Source organism: Cucurbita moschata, unplaced genomic scaffold (genome assembly GCF_002738365.1).
Source record: "Cucurbita moschata cultivar Rifu unplaced genomic scaffold, Cmos_1.0 Cmo_Scf00007, whole genome shotgun sequence".
Lineage (NCBI taxonomy): Eukaryota > Viridiplantae > Streptophyta > Magnoliopsida > Cucurbitales > Cucurbitaceae > Cucurbita > Cucurbita moschata.
In genome coordinates, this window is record NW_019268523.1 from 6,188,093 (window position 1) to 6,194,565 (window position 6,473).

General features: G+C 34.5%; 1 pseudogene; it reads left to right on the forward strand.

Moving 5' to 3' along the window:
* Nucleotides 1–5,497, forward strand: part of LOC111445389 — a 12,908-nt pseudogene extending 7,411 nt beyond the window's left edge.
* Nucleotides 5,498–6,473: the final 976 nt, after the last annotated feature.

Sequence of the window (6,473 nt, forward strand, 5' to 3'; positions counted from 1 at the left end):
TGATATGAACCAAGAGACATCAATCATAACATATGCTTCAATGAAGATGTGAAGAAAATATTGTTGAAATCATCAAAAGATATTTCAATTCATGCAACATTGAAGAAGAATAAAGTTTCATATGATAAATTTTGGGTGGATTACAATTTAGAGTTATTGTATTTCATTAATGTATTTTAAGACTTGGAAAATATATCAAAAGAAGCATTTGTGCTTTTCTTTAGCCAATGGCTAAGTTTCTTTGCAATTCTATGTAGTTTAGATTGCATGTAGAATCATTCAAGCTCGACATGATCAATCTTGCTTGTGGAGTGATTCGAATCTCAAACAAGTGTTTGAGATATTTGATCAACAAGAATCATTGAAGCTAGACATGATCGATCTTGCTTCTGGAGTGATTCGAATCTCAAACAAAGTGTTCTTGGCTTGAGATATTCGATCGACAAGGTAATCCGAATCTTATTCCCCTTGTATTGATTCCTTATCGTATCAATCATTTTGTTGCAACACTCGAATTTCTTCCTCCATGGCAGCAACCCAAGCAGGATTCTTAGCCAAAGATTTGAATACTTTTGGCTCAGTGGATGCAAGAAGAGCAGAAAGAAGTCCAGATGAGCCCAAAATACCAAGATTTGCTAAATGACGAGTCTTGAATATACCAGCTTTTGCTTGTGTGATCATAGGATGAGGGCCAAAAGAAGAGGAATCAATAGAAGTATCAAGACTCATCCATAAGGTGAGAACAAATATCACACGGGAATGAATTAGATCGAGGAATGTGCGATGATGAAATGGTAGGGGGATGAATCAATAGATAATAATGTGGTTCCATGAAATTTGAAATAGGGAGAGAGGAAAGAGGTTGGGCCTAGGAGCTAGGGATAGCAAGAGAGTGAGTTTCATCAAATTGAGCATGGCGGGTGATATATAGCTTAGTGGTGGCGGGATCAAGACAGCGGAACCCTTTATGAGCAGGACTATAACTAAAAAAAATACAAGGAATGCTGCGGTGAGAAAGCTAGTTAGGCATATAATCACGCAAATAAAGATAAACACGACAACCAAAGGGATGAAAATTGTCATAATGTGGAGTGTAGCCATAGAAGAGTTTAAAGGGTGACTTACCTCCAAGAAGTGGAGTAGACGACCGGTTGATAATATAAGCTGCAGTGCTGAAGGCGTCAACCCAAAAACGAGGAGAAAGATGAGAGTGAAAGAGAAGGGCCAAGCCAGTCTCGGTCACATGACGATGTCTTCTCTCAACACGACCATTTTGAGCAGGTGTATATGGACAAGAGAGTTGATGGTGGATGCCAGAATTACGTAAATGAGTTTTGAAACAATTGCTAATAAATTCGATACCTCCATCGCTTTGAAATACCTTGATACGAGAAAAATATTGATTTTCCACAAATTTTTGAAATTGAAGAAAAATATCAAAGAAATCATATTTAAATTTTAAAAGGTAAAGCCAAGTGAATCGAGAATAATCATCAATAAAAATAACATGGTAAAGAAAACTCGAATTTGATTTGACGGGGGAAAGACCCCAAAGATCACAATGAATAAGATCTAATACATGAGACGACCTACGTTCATTGCGGGAATAAAGCAATCGATGACTTTTTGCAAGCTGACAAGTATTACATAATAATGGAGAAGGCAATAAAGACGTAAGAGAAAGATGACCTTTTCTATTTAAAAAAGAAATAATAGAATGATTCACATGACTCAGGCGAGCATGCCATAAATCATATGAAACATGTAAAGATTTGTTTCTAAGGACTGAAATAAAAGCAGAGTTGCCGCACTCCAACACATATAGCCCTCCATCTCTTTTACACGTTGCCACCACCCTCCCTATTTGACGATTCTCGATAGTAATAAGATTTCTAATGAGATGAGGGACAACCAAGATATCTAATAAGTGAATATTTGGAACAGGAGAAAGAATACCAGTGTGGGTAATGGGTAGGGATGCACCGTTTCCTACGATCACAGAGTCCTTACCTGTGTAATTTTTAGACTGATCCAAAATAGATGGGTTGGCAGTCATATGGGTCAAAGTCCTAGTGTCTAGAAACCAATCAGCAGCATCGGGTCCAGCAATAGCACATGATGTGTTAAAAGGCTTCAGCAAGGTGAGCATGAGAAGAATCAGGTCGCACATACCGTTGGTTGCAGCGGTCAACATAATGGCCCTCTTTGCGGCATATTTGGTAGTGAGGTGGTTGACGATCCTGACCTGAGTGGGTTCGTCCTCAATTGAAAGAGTTGTTTTTGTGGGAATAATAACGACCTCACTGGTTGTTAGAGGAACCAAGGTGACTTCCATGAGTGCGACCACGATTAGTGGATGTGAATGCTGTAAGAGTGGAGTCGGAGGTTTTCTATGTTATGTATTTGTATATAGCACATACTTGTACATTTTTTTTTTTTTAATTTTCATCCTTTTTGTTTGTAAATGTGAAAAATCTACCATATATTCATCCTATATTTTTCTTATTAAAAAAGATTTGCCATAAAATTTCAAATATCCACTTAATAATAATTATTTACTGATAAAAAAAATAGCTAATTTCTATATTAGATAATGACTCCATATTAAATAGTTTCTTAATAAAGAAAAAATTATAAAAGAAAAGTTTAACAAAAATATCAAAAGAATAAATGGAAAACCATATTTGAAGAGATTTCCGTCTCATGTGAAAAAATAACTGATTTAATTAAAGAATAAATCATTATAGAAATATCATTTAAAACTAAACAAATAATTATTTTGGAGGAACATGTTTTAGACCTAATTTAATTTTTTGGATGGTAAACTTTTTCAATTCAATAAATCCTTATCAAATTATGAATTCGCCTAATCCAACCATAAAATATTCACGTTATGTTGATTCGAGTTGTTCGAGTAATTTACTAAAAAAAATTTAATAAAAATAAATTGTTAATATAGAAAACCTTTGTTAATTTGTTTTTAAATACGAATTTAGTTGAATTCTTTCTTGAGTAATTATTTTAACACTCTAATACACAAAATAATTTTAAAAGAACAAACAACATAAACAAGATTTCCAATTTAAAACGATCTCACTCTTTATGTTTCTTTACACGATATATTTTCCTAAACAGTCTGTTAGCTAATATTTTAAGTAAATCCAACCATTTTATTTACAACCCAAATTTTCACTAATAATAGTAATAAATCCCTTTCCTATTTTTTATTCCTAAATTATCCTATAAAATCATTTTCCCCCTTAATCTAAAAATCATAAACTCACCAAGAAAATTAATCATGGAACTTCCTCCAAAACCCACAAAAATCAATGTAATTTTTACTTTTTTTTTCTTTGTTTTCATTCTACTGTTCGTGTGGGCTTGCCTTAGTTATTCTACTTTTCATTGGTTTTTCTTTCCGATTACTTAAAAAGATTATGAGTTTTTGTTCAAAACCGGGATTGGTTGATTGAAAAACTTTGTTTCTTTCATGTAACCAACACAAAGATGAACCAATAAACCTAATGGCCGTTTTCAACATTATTTTACCGAGAAACAAAAAGAGATTGAATCATCTTTGATTTTGTTCAGCAGGTTACCGCGGCGAGAATCTTGGCCGTGATTGTATTGGCATTGGTGAGCTTAGCCACAGTGGACGTTATGAATCCACGTCTAAGTTCGAACTCTCTGAAATTGCAAGCCATCAATTGTCGGAAACACTCGGCGTTACTGACGGAGTAACTTCAAATACTCACGCGTTCTGAAAAGCAATTGAACATCTCAGCACACTGCGGCAGATGGTGGTGCTCAATTGATCGTGCCGCCGGGGAAATGGCTGACTGGAAGTTTTAATCTGACTAGCCATTTCACACTTTTTATCAATAAAGAAGCAAAAATTCTTGCATCCGAGGTTCGACCTATCTGAGTATTTTATTTTTATAAAGCTAACTTTGGGAGTGGTGATTTGAGTACTTTAATCTATCGAGTACTTTAATCCAAAATAAATGAGTCAAATTTGTTCCTCTTAAGTGCGAATGAATCAAAATGGCCACTTGTGGAAGTTCTCCCATCTTATGGAAGAGGAAGAGATGCTCCCGGTGGGCGGTACAGCAGCCTCATCTTTGGAACTAATCTCACTGATGTGGTTATCACATGTGATTATTTTTCTAGTACTTTTTAACATTCTAATTTTTTTTTAAATGGTTTGCAAAATTATAATCGTTATAGGCTGGTGTGCTATTAGAGTTAAATAATAAAAAATTAAAGTAAATGAAAATAAAGTTGGGTTGGTCACATGGTGTAGGTAACAATGGTACAATCGACGGGCAGGGATCGTCTTGGTGGAAAAAATTTAAGAAAGGGAAGTTCAAGGTAACATGACATTCTTGGTTTGTCCATCCGATTTATAGCAAGTTCACTATTTCACTTCAATCCCATTATTACTTATATTTTAGGATTATGCTTGAAGGAAGGAAGGAAGGAAGGAAGGAAGGAAGGAAGGAAGGAAGAAAAAGAAAGAAAAAGAAAAAAGAAAAAAGTTAAAACTTGTAACAGTATACCATTCAAATCATTCCAACTAAAAACAATTATTATTATGATTTATTTTTAATTTAGTTTGGTTTGGTTGGGTGAAAATGCAGATATATGATTATCCAAGAGCTTACTATCTTGGCTCCCGTTACCGTACCCAACATCGACGGAATCAATCCAGGTTCCCTTCTTCTTCACCTTTAAAACCTTAGGGTTCTTTTCTTTGTCAGTCCCTCTCCCTAATACTCTATTCAATTTATCAGATTCTTGTTTCAACACTCAAATCGAAGACTGCTACATTGTCTCCAGAGACGATTGCATTGCCATCGAGAGCGGATGGGACCAATATGGTATCAAGTTCGGAATGCCGACCGAGGACCTTGTCATTCGCCGCCTCACTTGCATCTCACCAGATTCTGCAGGTATCGTCCTTGGCAGCGAAATGTCTGGCAGAATTCGCAACATTAGGATCGAAAACGTCACTGCAATCAATACACAGTCTGCTGTCAGAATTAAAACCGCTCGCGGACGAGGTGGTTTCGTCAAGGACATTTTCGTCTGAAGAATGTTTCTATCCATGATGAAATACGTCTTCTGGATGACTGGAGACTACAAATCGTATGCAAATGACAAATTTGATCCCTCAGCATTGCCGGTGATTAAGAACATTAATTACAGAGACGTGGTGGCTGAAAATGTTAATATGTCAGCAAATTTGGCAGGGATATCGGGAGATCCATTCACGGATATTTGTATTTCGAATGTGAAGATTGGATTATCGAAGAAGCCTAAAAAGTTGCAGTGGAACTGTACGGAAGTTGAGGGATTTAGTAGTGATGTGGATCCGTCGCCATGTGCTCCACTGGCTAAAGCAGCGAAAAGCGGTGGATGTGACTATCCTAAAGATAAGCTGCCAATTGAGAATGTTCAGTTGAAGTCGTGCTCGGTTGAAATTTGTGCCTTGTAGTAGAGATTTGTTTTTTTAAAAATTCTATGGAATAAATAGTAATAAAAAATTGAGTGAAAATATAGATAAAATGTCTTTTCCTTCAAAATTTATAAAACAAAAAAATAATAAATTTTTAATTTTGAAAATAATTTTGAAAACCTCTTAAGTCTAAATCGGTATGAATCTACTGTGAAGATTTTATGGTATTATTAAGACACCTTATTTTGTATTAAATTTTGTGTAATCTTTTTTATGTTTTTAGTACAACAATTATATGGGGTAGGAATTGAATCTTCTATCTTAAAGAAGAGTGCATATCAATTACTCTAAAACTATAGTTATTGGTGGCATTTGTAAAGGGTAACACCTAAGTTAGAAAGAATTTAGAGAGAATAGAAGATAAGAATCGAGAGAAAGGAACCTAAAAAGGAAACTAAGTGATGTTTAAAGAGAAAAAAAGAGGACGAAAATATTTTAGAATTATCGACGAAGAATTAGGAGCTTTTACTTTAGTTGTTTTTAGGAAGTGTGGGTCCATATTTGTTTGTATGGACCATGTGTAGAATACTAAATAAACATCACCTGCTTAGGATAGTCACTTAAGAGAATACAATTTTTAAATGGTAGGTCTCATACATGATTGCATGTACCGAGTATTTGTTAAAATACTCAAGCCACATGCTACTTTTATTTTCTACATTTGCAAAGCATCATTGCACAGTTGACGGTGACATCACAATTTTATCAACCGTGATACATGCATAGAATAGTTGTATTTAATTTCATAGACTATAGGTTAGTAGGGTATTTATGTTTTAGTTTGCTAATGTCTATTTTAATTTTAAGTTGTTTTGTTTTAAAGACTTTTTATTAAACATTAAATACATGACAATGTTTTATGAATACGTCTCAAATGATTATTTCTACATAAAACCAATTAATTGAGCAAATTAATATTTTACATGATGATCATGCGTGACTCCATCTTTTTCCT